At 41.3% G+C, this 16,803-nt stretch overlaps 1 protein-coding gene across 10 annotated transcripts in view; it reads right to left on the reverse strand.

The window, feature by feature from the left end:
• Positions 1-11,164, reverse strand: part of PKIB (cAMP-dependent protein kinase inhibitor beta) — a 55,013-nt gene extending 43,849 nt beyond the window's left edge. For 4 of the 10 annotated variants that reach the window (XM_048065569.2, XM_048065570.2, XM_066994351.1 and 1 more), the window contains exon 1: positions 10,848-11,163. The gene's annotated coding sequence lies outside the window, so the exon portion shown is untranslated. Of the gene's footprint in view, positions 1-9,099; positions 9,125-10,847 lie in introns of those variants that run through there. The other 6 variants (XM_066994353.1, XM_066994352.1, XM_066994349.1 and 3 more) reach the window with 5 other exon arrangements.
• Between the last annotated feature and the right edge of the window lie 5,639 nt (positions 11,165-16,803).

Consider the following 16,803-nt stretch of genomic DNA (forward strand, 5'->3'; position numbering starts at 1 on the left):
GCTGTTTTTAGTTCCCACACTACCTTAGACTTAGCATCTTCCCCCTCATCACATCCCATTTAGTGATCATCCATATATCTTCATGTTTCTGAACATGAGGATACATGCCCTACACTCTCTCTTGCAAGATCAAACCTTAAAAAGGTCTCCAACAAAGAGCATGTGTCTCCTTCTGCTCCTATCAAGGTCTCTGCCGAAAAATATAGGACAGGTCAACATGGATACCAGAAAAATCAGCGCTAGGTCTTACTCTGCACATATTTTGTTCAGCTGTCTAGATTGGCCCATTTTCTGATGGAGCAGCTTAGAATGCCATGGAGAGGAGCAGAGCCAGATGCACCTGCCAGCTCAGCTCCTGTGTGGTTTGTAATGGTTACTTTGAAATTTGAACCCCTCTTTTACACTGTGAAATGTGGTTCAAATACAAAGTCATGACCTTATCAACCTGCTTACAACCTTCTCACCAAGAGATTGGGTGTCTTGCACCTCAGCAACACAATTCTTCCTCTCACAAGGACAATGTGATTAAATATCTTTCCCCTGTGTTCATCCCTCTTAACAACACTTACACCTTCTAATTCACCATCAGACCTATTACTCCTTCATTGAACACTTGCATTAGTTATATGTTCTTATATGAGAACTCGTAGTTCCTGCTAAGACACTCGAACAAATAAGAGAAGTTCAATTTCAAATGGTAATTACACCTTACCTTTTCTGGGCTCTCCTTGTCTTCCAAGCCTAAATTGCTGGGCTGCCTCACTCATCACAGACACGACAGATCAGCTGCCATTTATACATAAACTTTGACTCACATCAGATGGTAGCTAAACCTGTCAGCCCCACTTTTCTTCTTCTACGAAATACCGCCATTGGAAAGCCTTAACAAGGAAACTGAGATCACAGGAAGTGTCCTCCACTCCACAGACTACAGTACCAGCTGTTATCTCTGTTCTCCAGTTCTCAGCCAGGTATAGTGCAGGAACAAATGCATTCATTCCTACCCTGACAGAGGCAGGCTGCAGAAAAGCCCGGACTGGAAGTTCTATCTTTTTGATGGCTTTAATCAAATGCAAACAAAACACAGAATCAGAGGGTGGAGAGGGAGCGGGGGTAATGCCTGCACAGTCCAAAATCAGAATTGTCTTTTTTTTTTTTTTTGAATATGCTTTGATTCAGCTCTAATCTTACGTACTTTCTAAGTTCTAGGCAACAAAATTCTATTTTTAAAAAAGCACAGAAATAAGGCAAAGATACAAAACTAAAGAATGACCATCTCATAATGTGTGCTTAGAAAACTTTCACAGTAAAATACTTACGGCAAGAGCTGAGCAAACAACTATGTTTTGGAAGTTCCCTTTTTAAAAAAAAAAAATACATCTCTGCATCTCATCTTTCACTTTTTTCCAGAATATAAACTTGTATTTAATTTTAAGCAATAGAACTTAAAGTTCTATATTTTTACATAAATTTAAGGAACTCGCAACTTTCAATATCATTATGGTGCAAAGTTTTAATTGATATTGTTTGGATGTGAAAAGAGGCAAATATCACTCCATGTGAAGTTGCAAAATAGGTCAGCTGGGTACATTCGTTCAGCTTCCTTCTACACTCTTTAGATGCTTTACCAATTACTAATTCTTTCTAAAGAAGGCTCCAAAAGAGTTTGTTCCTTCTTTGCATGACATAATTTAACTCTCTACAAAGGCCGGCTTATTAACCAGTCACTTAATTAACACAGTGACTATACAGCTGAAGGTTGTATTATTTCCATCAAAATAGATGAGTTTCTATAATAGCATTCAATTTCCATGGCAAGATGCATGAATTGTTACAGTTCACTCAAAACAAGTAATTGTCTCTACTTAAATGTGATTACAGCAAGTAGGCTTCCATTTGGAATTATTTTTATAATCAGTACAGTTTAATGAATTAGTATTATGAATTAGTATTTATTTATTTTACTTTCAAAACTTGCTAGAACAGAAACAATACACTGGCTCTATTGGTAAATCTATTCAAGAAAAGCATCATCCAATTTATTCTATTTTAAGTGCTACTTCCAGCTAGCTTTAAGTAATGGCAGTCTGGAAGGAGCAAAGGTACACAAAAGTGAAATAATCCATTAATAAAAGGAAGTGCATGGAGAGCAAGTATACTCTCTTCAAACTATCAGAGATAAAATTACCAAATTCAGAACAGCAAAAGCTACCATCATCCTCTTCCTCATAAAGGCATCAAACCCTGGCTCTCTGCTATGAGACTTCCACATTCAAGTGGAGAGTTTACAACCACATCAATAAAAGGACTATCCATTAGTAATCAGGAGGGATTTTTCTTCAGTTCAATTCCTTTCACAATTCTAGCTGTTCCAGCAAACAAATAAAAGTTCAAGGGGAAAGAAAAAAAATTATTCCTCATGCACTCATCTTCTTAAGCTTTTTTTAAGCTCTCCACTGTAAACAGCAAGCACTGTTAGTGACAATTTCTGAGTAATGATGGGGAAAAGTGAGGAGGTGGTTGAAAGCACCGCTGGCTTGCTAATGCAAACACCTTTATACTACTCAGGGAACATATGTGCAATCACTGTTTATGAAGCAACTTTGACAACACTGAAAGGCGCTTTTTGTTTTATGTTTGTTTAAGTGAGACTATGTCTGTTTTAGAAACAATTGCTTTTATTTTGCCGTGTGTGCACATGCATGTGCTAAACAGAAGCAAGCCACAGTCTTAATAACAGCCTAGCAAGTGGCTGTCTTCTCTGGAGACTTCATTATCATGAGGCTTCACCGCACTCCAGCTCCTCTGAGAAGACACTTAAAGAGAACACAAGAACGGTGGTGTAGAATTTCTAATATTTGAGGTTTCCAAGAAGAAAATCAGTAAATATATTTCAAAGGACCTAACCCTACTGAGGGACCTTTTTCTTCAAAGCCTCAAAATCAGGCCATTACAAGTGATGCCATCTTCTAAGAAAGATTAGTGTTTCATTTCTGAATGCAGAACATAAATATCACATGCTAACACTTAAGCAAAACATGTTTACAGAAATCCCTGCCTATTCATACTACCACATGGTGCCTTGGAGAAAGCTTCTCTTAGGTTAACAAAGGCAGAAGCTAACTGAATTAGACTTGAAGCCTGAAACAGAGCACGTGCAGCACGCTTACAAATTATTTTACATAACTGAATTTAGCCATATTAAATATATTGATAATGTAATCTCTTAAAGACAGGGACTGTGAAACTCTATGCTGTTTAAGTGCCTATTTGTTATTTCTTATTAGAGGTACTTGTCATTGGCCTTCTTCTAGTCTAGGAAATTAGGGTTCCTCTTCCCCATTACATTTTTTTTTTCATGCACAGATGGTAATTTAAACTTAACAGCAACTTCTCAAAGGCTCAGCTTTGAACTTCAGATGATAGGATCCCTGACAGCTATGCTTGGCTGGGCACTCGGGGTGTCCCCATCCCAGCGCCGTGGCAGCAGGCTCAGCGCTGAAGCCAGGCCGGGCTGCTCAGGGCTGTGTGGGGCTGGGGCTAGAAACCCTGAGAACTGTGCCAGCATGGCCTTCCCTGACAGCCTGTCCCACGGGGTGAAAGCTTCTCCCTGAATCCGCTCTGAGCCTCCCTGGATTCAGCCAAGGCCCTTTGTCTCCCCAGCTCCTTTCTATCCACCATCTCTCCCAGGCTGGGCCAGCCCCGGTCCCTCAGCATCTCCTCACAGGGCAACTGCTCCAGCCCTGACCCATCGTGCTCCTGATGTCCTACCAGCTCTAGGTACTGTTGCTTCTCCCCCAGGGGGAAGTGCATCTTATTTGATCACATTGACAGCCCTTGTGAACTTAAGCTGCAGTACCACGACTCCTTGCTTCAGGGGTGGAGCTGCGTTCCTGCATGCAAGCAAGGCTCTACTACAGGCAGGACTGCAGGCAAACCGCTGTGCCTGTCCTGTCATCTCATCATCCAACTACAGTTCTTCTCTGTAAGAGCATTCCATTCGCTCTCGAAAAGTGGCAACAGAAACACAGAGCTCTGTTCTGCTCCTTGATGCCAGCACGGCTTCCCTTTTTTCCGAGGACAGTATATATAAAGCCAATCCTCCAGATTTTTATTCATACAGCAGCAGAAAAGCTCCAGCACTCCCACTATACCCTAGATTTAAATTTAAATGAAGTGCCATATGATTGCCCAACATCTTGTCACACCATCTGCCAAATCTAGCAGTGCTATTCAAAACTGCCTAAGCCCTGAGATATGTAGTTATACTTCAGGTATTGGGCAAACCACATCTTTCTGTGTGGTCTCGTGGGGGAAACTCTAGTTACATTTCAAATACTAATTTCAGAACTGCTTGTCCACTCAGAGACGGAATTTCTAGAGACCATCTTCCAAAGTTCTGTTCTCTTTATCGTTCATATCTAACCAAACCTTGTCCACAACAAACAGAAGAGATCAAGTTCTCCACATAAAAATACCTACACAGCAAATCTTGCCAACACTATTTAATAGACACTCTCTTAATTAAGGACTCTAACATCTAACTTTATAGTTACTTATGAACAAAGCATACCACATATTGCCCAAGAATTATAGCTATTTTTGATGAGGAAGAGGGAGGACATATACTCACCTTAATAATAATCTCCTTGACATCACACAGTGGTATGTGACAGACCACTTTCATTAGTTCGTACGAAATATGTAACAGCTGCCAACGCTTCTGATTCTGTCTAAGAAAATACCTTGTAATGAAGACATCATAATTATCAATGGGTGAGGTTTTTAGCTAGAGGATACAAATAGCACAGGACTCAAAACTAGGCAAAACAGAATTGAAAGGAGATGTCAAGTCTGAGTAAAAGGGAATATATTATTCAGACAGAATACAGAGTTGCGTGAGTTTTATTAATGCTTGTCTAGTGTCTCAGTCACCAAATGATGGCACAAACATCATGAAATACATTTCAGGTATTTTTTATGGCATATATGAAAATATTCACATCAACAGAGCTTCTAAGATAACTCCAAGAGGTTTCCTATTCAGCATATGTTAGGTCACGGTGAAAATTTACTAGCTTTAATGCAATAAAGTCCTGAAACTATAAAGAATCAGTGCTACTAGGGTTCTGGGCATACAAACTGAAATTTCCTCCTTCGTTGTACTTATTTTCATTTTTGTTTGTTTCCTTTTCTCTTAAGACTTATCACACAAGTACTGCTAAGTGTTTTGTATTCAGAACTATCTCAAAAAGTGAAGGGTATCCTCCATGTCATCTTGCTCCATTAAGAATAATAATCATAAGACCAAACCCAGAGATCTGAAGGCATTTGGTTTTGTCTTATAAAAATGGTTTGCGTGCTACAACGATATTCACTTCCATACTTATTTCTGTTGACCTACTAGCCTCTTTTCACAGAAACAGAGGTGCTTAATGGCAATTCCATCCAATGCCAACAGTAGGGATCAGAGCTTCAAATGGAGGAAGCTGCACCCAAGAGGTGCTGAATTTAACATGTCTTCCAAGGACGTTTCAACAACTCTGCAGTGGCATTACTGAGCAGTTTCAGGTTGCTCAGGGGCCTATTGACAAGCTTGTGATTTCTCAGTGTTGCAAACCAGTTCTAAAGGTTCATAAAAAGGCTCATAAAAGGTGGCCTATTTGCCCACAAAGGCTAGAAATTAGCAGAAGTTATTCATTCCCCTGTCCTATATCAGTGTGTTTAGATCTGCAGACATTAACATGGGCTACAAACCCACTTCACCTTCCTCTTTTGGATGCATTATGTGGACAGGAAGGGGAAAGCAAACAGAGGGGAAGATAGCATGTTGCTAACATTACATAAGCAGCAAATACTGCTTAATCCAGATTACAGAAAAAAAAAAAAAAAGGAAGAAGAAATTGCTTTCTGATCGGTTATTGCTTTCCTGGGATCCTCCTAAGGAGAGCCTAGCAAAATTGTAGATTTTTAATTAAGAGCTGCATCCTTGCAGCACAGTCTAGTACAGAATTGCCATTATCTCTAAAGTTAGCAAGGAAAGATTTGTGCTATGTATCAAAGAAAGCACATGCAGGAGAGCTTCTACTGCAGATATTCAGCACTAATGGTGTTGTGGCAAGTTAGCTGCAACACCTCCTGTCCAAACACCCTAGCCTGGGTACATCTGACACAGCTCCACATTCAAAGCTTGCTCAAGGTACACATCTTCGCACATGCACCAGAAATACAACCAATTTAGCAGAACCATCACCTCCCCTCACTGACACTAGGGGATTTTTTTTAGGCTGAAGTCAGCTGAGCTGCTTTGGCTGCAGCTGACCAAGCTAAAAGGCTGCTCTGAGCCCAGCTGCTGGCTGTCACACCCCAACCTACCCTCCTGGCCTCCAAACCCAGGCCAATGCCCTCAGGATGTTTCCCTTTCTCTGCAGGATGTTACTGCCCTTCCTTCCCCGACCTGCCAACATAACCCCAGGTGTTTCCACACCCTACCAGATCTGCCAAAGAGATTCAAGTTAAGCACTTTTACTGGCAAGTTTTTTTTAAGATCCTCCGGATCCAGTTTAACTGAAACAGACCGGGTAACACCTACATATGCTGCTACATCCTGTGCTTCTGAGAGAGCAGTAACTTCTGGTGATGGGTGGGTGTGAGAAGCAGCTGCGGGAGAAGCCTCTTCAACCAACTGGGACAGGACCAGAAGAGGGTGGTTGTGCCTGGTCTCACCTCAGGAGGTGAGCGGGAAGTGCCATGTGGCTTGGCCAGGCAAGAGCCAGGAGATCCTGATCCTTGAAAAGGGTTTGGATAAAGCTGTTTGTCTCCATGCAAGTACAAGAAGATGAAGTAGGGCAAGATGTTATACCAGCATGCATTCTCACTCCCATAGAAGAAAGGCATTTTTATGTGCCTCCTTCCTCCTCTCAAAAATATAAGCTGGTAGAATAGAGTTAAATTTAATCACTATACGAACACAATGCTCTGTACCAAGTGTGGAATGCAGATTTTAATAATAATTAAATGATTTCTAAAATATGTAAAGGAGAGCTTAGTGCATCTGCATTGAATGTAGATGAATATTTGACAAGAAATTAACTCTAAGCACTCTACTCAGTTGGTTTACTTTATATATGTTCATGCACAGGCAGTAAGTCCAGTTGATACGATTTTTACAATTGGAGAAGACTGGCAAATCAACTATATCAACAAAACTTTCTAAAAAGCACCCAAAGGAATTTTCTAGAAATGTAACAAAAGAGAGACGAAAGGCAAGTATTGTGATGGTATTGATGTTGGAAAGGCCATAAAGGAGAAAATGGGCAATTGCGCAGAAATATAGCTCTTAACTATAGTTATATATCAGAACAAATTATCAGAACAATGATCGTCACTTAAAGGTCAATAAAAGCAACATTTATTTATAATAAGTCCCTGCTAGATAAACCCACGATGCATTTTAATATTTGTCCTCTGTTATCCTTCTCCTGTCATGACACACACATTGTTACGACACCATGCTATGAAGAGAAAGCAGAAGAGAAAGTTTGGATTCAGCTGTAAGCAGAAGAAACAGCAGTGATGGAAGGAAACAAATTACAACCTAATCAAAAACTTGTAAGCAATTCAGAGAAACTGACTGGAAGAAAGTACATTTTATTGTGACCACAGCAATCAAGTGTTTGCACTGAGGCAAGGTAAGAAAAGAAAATTACTGCACCGTCGGCTATCGACCTGTATTGAGAAGTATTAAATTATGGGTTAGGAAAGCAACAGGTCAGTTTATAAAGTCGAGGAACAACAGCAGCACTTACATATATCTCATTACCAGAAACATCTCAGGCTAAGAGTTTATTTTGAACCAACTATGGAGGAGAAAAGGCATGATCAAAACCTCCTAGAGACTATGCACTCCCAAGGAGCAGAGAAATTGAAAACTATAATCACCAACCTTGTGAGTAGCAAAAGCTACGATGTTCAGCATCCTATGGAGCACCCACATGAATTTTCTGATGTCTAATAAGCTGAATGCTTGCTACTGCTCTCCCCTCAGTGGGGGCATCAACATCATCTCTCTTATCTCCCTGGTCACCAGCAGTCTTGAGGTTTGTAAGAATGTCATCACTTTGAAATCTCTACTCTTCTATTTATATTGGTTGAAATTGATCCCCGGGGTAAAAAAAAGTTACTGGCGGACAATGAGAGGAACTATCAGTTGGACAGCATTATTATTTCAGCTTCATTTCTGTAGGAAACCAGGTCAAAAAATATACTCAGGACAGAAGGGAAGAAATAACATAGAGAAACCCCAAATTGAGAAAATTCTGAAAAAAGATCAGAATTATCGAACCTAGTATACAGTACATTATTTTATGTGTGAAAAGCCAGATTTTGGAGTTTTTCACAAACAGATCAGTATTCCTGACTTCTTAGAATTTCTGCTAAGCAATGCTCTTAGGTTGCAATGAAAATCTGGATGATCTCCATATCTCCATATCCATAAAAAAATTAATGCCAGACTCTTAATTCATTCTAATGCAGATATTTCACTATTCAAATACTGCTACCAGAAAAGATCACTTTCATTCATTTTTATAATTCTCCCCTTTCAGTGCTGGTAGTCAGTCTTGAAGCAAAACAAACCCATGGGTCTGAGAGGCCAGCCTGGATGCCAAACAGAGGAATAAATCAGGCCATCAGCAAGCTTTGAGAATCCTAGACTTCTGAATGACAAAGACAGCTCTGGGATATGGCTAGACTTGTTGTCTTCCTGGCACGTCTGATACTCATGTGTGCTGCCTTGTTCTCCAGAAGGCCACAACTTCATTACAAATCTTCTGAAGAAAATTCACTGCCTGAGATTACTCAAATATGAGTTGAAACAACATGACACAGTAGCAAGTGTCATATCAAAAACACTACATCAGTAATTCATTTTGCTGTAAGCTATTGCTCAATTCTAAATCCTCAACTGTTTCACTGCTCACAAAGCTGTTTGAGAACAAAGAAGATGCTAGGAAGACATTGCAGTGAATGAAGGCTCTTTGGCCCTCAAGATATGGAGAGAGCACAGAAATTTCCCTCACTGTTCTCCCAAAGCTTCACTTTTCCCCAAAAGAGAGCTCAGCAAGGTCCTGGAGCATCTTCACCAGAAGGAGAAATCAATAAACTCCAGGAAAAGGCCTGGTATGAGTTCAGGGAGCTTACAGTCTCCCAGGAGAATGATCTTCAGCTTATGGAGAAAAGTACACATATGATTCCTCACAGACTGATCCCAGGTTTTAGAAACCAAAGAAAGGAGGTACATTCTGAATGATTCATTAAAAACTTTCATCATTATACTAGCCATAAACCTTATTTGAACAGAATAGATCAATAAATGGACACAAAACAACAATTTTGTTCTTCCAGACATTAACAACATGCTATGAGTTTTTCTATTTCATGATTTGCATCAATATTTTTAAATTTGTCATGATTTTGAAGCCCATGGATATTTTCATAGCATTCCCATGCATGTTTTGTTGCTTTGCTTAAATTGGTTACTGTCTTGACATATTCTGACAGGTCTCTATTCCAACAGGGTTTATTTCAAACCACCTACGGAACCAAACTTTCTAATGGTGAAGTGATTGCTTTTAGGAGCTATTTGGATATTTCTAGTGAAGTTCCGGTTCGTTTTACCTCCATGTAAGCAGTTCTTGCCAACCACAATGTAACATTTCACAAACATTGTAACAGAGACATTTATAATTTCAAAGGGAATATCAGCAATTGGAGCTAAAAACAAAAACAAAATGAGAAACACCGGACCATGACTTCTTCAGTGAGGAAAGGTAAACAAAGAGTCATGGCCTTTACTTCAGGTGTTTCCAGGTCTCTGTTCGGATCTGGTTTTTGCTAGGTACAAAAGGTGGTTAAGTTATACCGGGTAAGTCAATGCACCCTGCATATTTTCACATTCGTAATTCCTCCCTATGCTGCCCACAAAGTCAGCTCAGATTTTCTTGAAAAAAAGTTTCACTCCTTTCAAAAACTCCAACATTTAAGAATCGGGTACATCTGTACCAACCAAACAGCATCATGTAGATCACCTTGGGTATTGCTGCAGGAATATTTTGAATACCCTTTTACTTCGTCCTTCTCTAAAAGCCCTTGCCTGCTCTTCAGAGTCCACAAAGGACTTTTTAACAGATGGAGATGAGCATCCACAGGAACCGAATTAAGAAAAACTGTCTTACTGACAACACTGTTGCAAACAGAAAGAAAAACTCCTGTCTAGTGAGTGGTCAAAATCCTCTCCCTGTAAGGACTTTAGTTACAATCACAGAAAGATGAAAGCCAAGGATGTATTTTAACTGATTTTCCAGGACTGTCTTTTGCATCAACAAATTAAAAGCCGTGTTACTTCGTTCTCTCGCCCGTGCGACTTCGAGCGTGAAGCACAGACCTGACTTGTCAGAAATGTACTTTAACGTCAGTGAGCAGTGCGGCTATGTGAATAACGCCGCTTATTCCCACTCGCTACTTTCCCGTGTCCCCAGCGCTGCTTAACTTGGCCGCCCGAACAGAGTACGAGAGAGGAGGGCAAGGAACTGCGGCCGGATCACCCCTGCTTCCCTGCCTGCCCCGGGAGCCCCTCAGCTCAGTCCCCCCCCCACGACGAGACGCAGCCCAGCGATGCCTCTTCTTCGCAGCCTCTCCAGGCGCTCCCGGAGCGTTACCACCCCCACAAACACCACGAAACACCAAAAACCCAGCCCCCAGCAGCCCCCAGTAGCCCCATGCATCCCCCAGTAGCCCCCGGTCTCCCCGCGCTGCCCCTGATGGCAGCGGGAGGGGACGGCGCTTACCTGGAGCCGGCCGCCGTCTGTCTGTCGTTCTGTCGTTCCCCCGCCTTCCTCCTCCCTTTTCTTTTTTCCTTTTTTTTTTTTTTTTTTTTTTTTGCCTTCGCCAGCAGAAGAGCGCGGGCCGCCCTCCCGCTGCTGCCCGAGGCGAGCAGCCGGCGGCTGCCAACTTGCGCTGCTGCTGCCTCCGCCGCTGAGAAGTTGGTGGCGACCGCGGGTGGCCCTCGGTGGCCGCGGCAAGGTCACGGGGCTCGTGGTGGCCGCGGCCCCCCGCGCCTGGCCCCGCCGCTCCTGTCCCGGGCCGGTCCTGGGCCCCGCCGTGGCGCGGTGCTGGAAACACTGGGGTTAAGGGGAGGCTCTCCCGCACCCGGGGCCACCGGGAAAATGTCTCATACACACAGGCTCTGAAGGCTTTTAAAATGACCTCGACATCTTAGGCATTGATTTTGACATAGTTTGTGCATTGTACCAAGGGGCTCTAGACTATTCATCTGGAAATCCTATTTTATTTTTTATTTTGAAATCTCATTACAACCACTACAGATTTATCTGAGCCTTAATCCTGCCATCACACTAGATCCCGTCATAGCAAAATGATCATAGAATCATAGAGTCCTAGAATATCCCGAGTTGGAAGGGACCCATAAGGATCATCGAGTCCAACTCCTGGCACCGCACAGGTCTGCCCAAAAGTTTAGACCAAGTGACTAAGTGCACAGTCCAATCGCTTCTTAAATTCAGACAGGCTTGGTGCAGTGACTCCATCCCTGGGGAGCCTGTTCCAGTGTGCGACCACCCTCTCAGTGAAGAACCTCTTCCTGATGTCCAGCCTAAATTTCCCCTGCCTCAGCTTAACACCGTTCCCACGGGTCCTGTCACTGGTGATTATGGAGAATAGGTCACCTGCCTCTCCACTCCCCCTCGCGAGGAAGTTGTATACTGCGATGAGGTCCCCCCTCAGCCTCCTCTTCTCCAGGCTGAACAGGCCCAGTGCCCTCAGCCACTCCTCATCTGTCTTCCCCTCTAGGCCCTTCACTGTCTTCGTTGCCCTCCTCTGGACACTCTCCAACAGTTTAATGTCCGTTTTGTAGATGATGAGAGAAATCCTGTAGTCCCAAAGTCCAATGGACAACACCCCCAGAAATATTTTCCATTCTTACCCATTTCTCAGAACTTCACAGATTCAGCTAAGGATGGATATCATACCTGTTTGTTTTTTCTTTTTCAGTGGTTACCCTACAAAATATGTCAAGCTTTTCATCATAATTATCTATGATAATAAAGACAATAGAAGGTTTAGAATTCTATTTATCTCAAAACTAAAATTGGTGTTCCTGAACCTAAAATCCCTCCCTACTTGCATTTTTCTGTTGTGAGTTAGCACACTTGGGATCAATTGTCACAACTCTTTAAGCCTTATTATTACAGTAATTCAATTTACAATGGGAACTTTAAACACCTAATAACTCAGTGCATGGCTTAGGATTGGTTGATCATCTTGCATTTTTGTTAGACCTTTCCAAATGTCCTCTTAAAGAACTCTAATTTGGAGTCATGTCTCCACACTTCAAAAGATTTTTCTTTATAATATAATTTATTACCTATCCTTTAATGATTAGCCCCTTTGTCATTTATTTTATTATTTGGGTATCTGGTTTGATTTCTCAAAGAACAAAACAAAACAAAACCACCCTCATGACTACTATTTTTAGTTTAATGACTAAAATAACTTATAGGAAAAAAAAATATAGGAAAGAGTTATTCAGATAAGGGAAACCTGCAGTTATTTGCCCATGAGGGCAGTATTTATGTGATCGATTTACACTCAGGAGCTCGTTTTTTGCTGCAGGAACTGGAATTCAGTGTGCTGTTCACCTGTAGCACATCATTTGCTTGAGGACACGTGAGGAAAGAAGAATACACCCAACTGCTGTACACACCCCCATTACAGATATTAGTGCCAAAATGCCGTACTAGTGGATCTAGCTTGCTAATATTAATGTGAAGGCCTTGACATCTTTCTAGCCCATCTGGATGTCTTCTGAGAGAAACCCCAACCTGTGTACTGCTTCTGACAGATGCAGTGGTAGAACTTACTTCTTTTGAGGTAGTCCAAGATGCTGCTCCCCTTTCCCCTTGCAGCCAGCGTCTGCTGCATGCAGGCTGGGTTTGACACGTGTTGTTTGGCCTAGGGCCCTTCAGACACCTGATCTGGCCCAGACTCGCCATAGATGCCAGTAAATGTGATGGTTACCATAGGCAAGAAGTTCTTCCTAAGGGATGTGCATGTTCCTACTGTGGCACTGAGAAGAAACCTTTCTGCAAAGAAACAAATCAGTTGCCTCAGTGATATTCAGCCATGGAAAGCTGTTTTCAAAGCAGCTGGGATCGACTGCTGTGGGCATGCCTTGACATGGAGCAGTCCACTTAGAACCACAACAGGGATTCTTTTCCCTTTCTTCACTATAAACTGTTATTTCTTTTATTTAGCTGCATTTTCCCTCTCTTTATAGCAAAATCAATGTCACTTGAAAAACAGATTTTATATCTGAAAGCCTTGCTAAGAAACTTGTGATGTAGCTCTGTGCAGTCTCTATATTTTTAGACATCTGGAGGATTAGGAAAAAATCCTAGTGTACTTTAATAATATTCATTCCAAACCTTTCTTTATAATGTTGGATATTTCTGATAGAATGCAATAAAAGATTAAATCCCAAAGAAGCTTCTAATGAAATTGTAAGGATCCAGGGAGGAAAATATTGTAGATCAATATTTTTGAATTCCAGTTGAGAAATTTGTGAAGATATGGGTTACTGTGGTGCCTAGAGCAAGGGAATGAATTCAGTGGTCCACATCCTTGCTCATCCTGTGACCCTAACGTTTTCCACCTGACAGCTACAATTTCTGAAATGAACAGGATATCAATAAAGTCAAAATGAGGCAAAAGCAAAACACAGGACTGTTACAGCCTTGGGGCCACATATCACTCTGACTGCCTTAATTTCAGTGCAAGGATTATTAAAGATACCTCTATCTGAGGAAGCAAGTGGGGATAAGGTTTTACAGCATCGCTGTAAAAAAAGGCTGTCTCCTTTCACCCATCTTCAGCAAGCCAGCACAGGAGGTCGAACTGAATGTGCCCATCATATGTGGGCAGACCCTAAAACTCTCTTGCTCTCGGTGCGGTGTCCCCAGTGCAGCAGGCACAGGCAGGAGAGGACAGGTAGGGGAGCAGTAGCAGGGGAGCAGTGGGGACTGCAGGACCACTGTCCTGCTCCTCAGCCTTACGATGAAGCAAACCTCTTGCAAAGGGTCCTTCCCTGAGCTGTGGGTAGAGCTGCACTCAGCTGGGATTTTGTGGGAGCTGAGCAGCCATGGCTGTGGCTGCATCAATATATCAGAGGCTCAGGAGGCCTTTTAAGCTGGAGGCAGAGTTTTGCCTCAGTAAAGGCTTCTGAAATCTCTTTTCTTCTAGAGATTTGGCTTTAGAAAGCTGACATTTTGCCCTTATTGGAAGCATCATCTTAAGAGATTCAGAATAAATGAATATTCATTGCAAAAAAAAAATATCTTAGAGGGCTATAAATAAACTGGCAGGGTTAAAAGGAGTAAAAGGCGTTATGTGAAGCTAAAAATCATGTTTCAAAAAATGGAAGTTGTATGCAAACAAGGGAGCTTACATAGAACATAAACCCAGACAAATTAGGCTTAAAACTATAAACAAATATTTTGAAGAACATCTAGCTGAAGACAGGTATTAAAATTACTAATAAAACCTCTTCTCAGCCCATAAGAACTAGGAAGCTTTGTACAGTTGGTAGATAATAAAGGAGCAGGAAGATCACAAAGGTCACGGTAGTGGTACTAACTAAACTCTTAGTTGCAGTGTTCACTACCAAGGAGCTTATAGAGGTCCACACACCTGCTTTCTTTACAAAAATCAGGTCTGAAAATTTATCTCACATTGAATGGTTGGAAGAAAAAAATAGCTCACATAAATAAAATGAATAATGAAATCAACCGACCTAAGTCCTGCCCACCCAGAAGATCCTACAGAGGTCAGATAATGAATAGCTGGTCAACTAACCAAAATGTAAACTTACCATTCAAACAGTTTTTGAAGTCAGACAACTAGAAGGTACCAGATCTTGAAAAGGGCTCCAAGAGGGTATTTGTATTTGAGGTGATCCGTTTAAAAATATCCTAAGGAATAATATCGGTCAGCATGTGAGTAAATCTGAATTCATGGAGAAACATTGACATGCCTTTTGGGGAGGGAAACCATGCCTCACAATCTGCAAAATCTCCAAGTTTCTTCTTACGTAAATGATCCGGTCATCTTGGTGTCTTTTAAATATTATTAATACTTCTGTCAAGGTCTTTTAGGTAAGACCTATGAAGACCTTTATAAAGAAACTCAACTATCTTGAGATTAAAAGAATTAATAACTACTTAAAAAGATGTTAAAGAAATATTAAAGGACATCAGGGGATACTGAAGAAAATGGTCCAGATGCAACTTCTGTCTCAACACAGGGAACGAGGCACTAAATGAAATCCTCAAAAAGTGTGAAACATGTAAAAGGAAGTACTCTTTCCACATAGCACATTATTAAATGATGTTTTGCCCACATAGTCAAAGAACGATGTAAAGGAAAAAAAAAAAAAAAAACCACGAGCAGGTAATAAAGTGTAAGTTATGGAAGAAATACCCATAAGGTACAATTAAACATACACACACACACACACAAAAAATATTTTCCATTCTTTATAAGTATGAGGCCTCTAATAAAAGACCAAAAGCAACAAGTCTTATGATAGGCTTCAGAAAAAGAAAAGAAAGTTCAAAAGCATCATCAGTGTCACAGCTTTATGGCCTGAAATTTGCTTGCTTGCCTGGGGAAAGCACAGACTCTGAGCACATTCAGGAATATTCTTGGGGAGGATGTTATTTGGAAAAGACATTTCAGCATGAATACTGAATTTTTATTTATTATGTACCAGCATTTTCATTACAATACTGACAGCATGAGCACCGCATGGAGCCCCTTCTAGTTTGCATAGCACAATTATTCAAAGTGGTAACATTTTCTTCTTGTTACCATCGTATACCCATGATGATCAAAAAGAGGGCACTGCCTCCAACATATTGGCCTCCAGTAAGTGGCCTCTATTCAGTACAAATCAAGAGTTAACTCCACATAAGTTTAAAGGAGGTGAAGCAAAAATCAGGCTTCTGATTCCTGATGTTACATGTATGCATCCAGATGTATGCAAACTTCCAAACGCACACATTCTGTCTTCTGTGTTATAGCATCAGGCTTTACATCTTGCAGTGACCTAAAGCAGGACTGACAACTATATATACGCTTTGAATTAAAGGGAAGGGAAGAGATTACATTGCATATATTCAGAAATGTCTGCTCAGAGGATCTGCAGCCGAAATGTGTGTATCAAAATGACAAAGCCGGGGTTTGAACAGAGGTGTTGCTTTTTCAGCCTGGAGTTGGCCCTGACAAGTTGCATGTGAGCCGTGCCCCGCAGATACCCAGCTCTTGCCTATCCTTCCTCATCTCCAGGCTCCCACATGCATGCATAAAAGGATTAGATCATTTAAAGAGCCTTGTTACAAAACTGTATTGAAACATAGATACTGATGCAAATTGTACAGCCTGTTGGCACTGTATGAATCATGCCGGGCCTAGAATGAGTCTACATTAATTCCAAGTGTGCTGCATTTCCATTTCCAAACTAGTCCTCTTTTGATATTCATATTGCAAGTTGCCTTCATTGAGATTATTTTTTTTCTTCTTGCAATTTTCCTTTGCATCTATTAATGCTCTTGCCAATTCTTTATACACATAGCTGATTTCCAAAGCTTCTCTCCCCCTGTTCTGTGTTTGACCTTCAGTTCTTCCAAAGGCATGTAAACAATGGCAATCGGAAGTCAAGATAAAGAAAGA

This window comes from Anser cygnoides, chromosome 3, assembly GCF_040182565.1.
Source record: "Anser cygnoides isolate HZ-2024a breed goose chromosome 3, Taihu_goose_T2T_genome, whole genome shotgun sequence".
Taxonomy (NCBI): domain Eukaryota; kingdom Metazoa; phylum Chordata; class Aves; order Anseriformes; family Anatidae; genus Anser; species Anser cygnoides.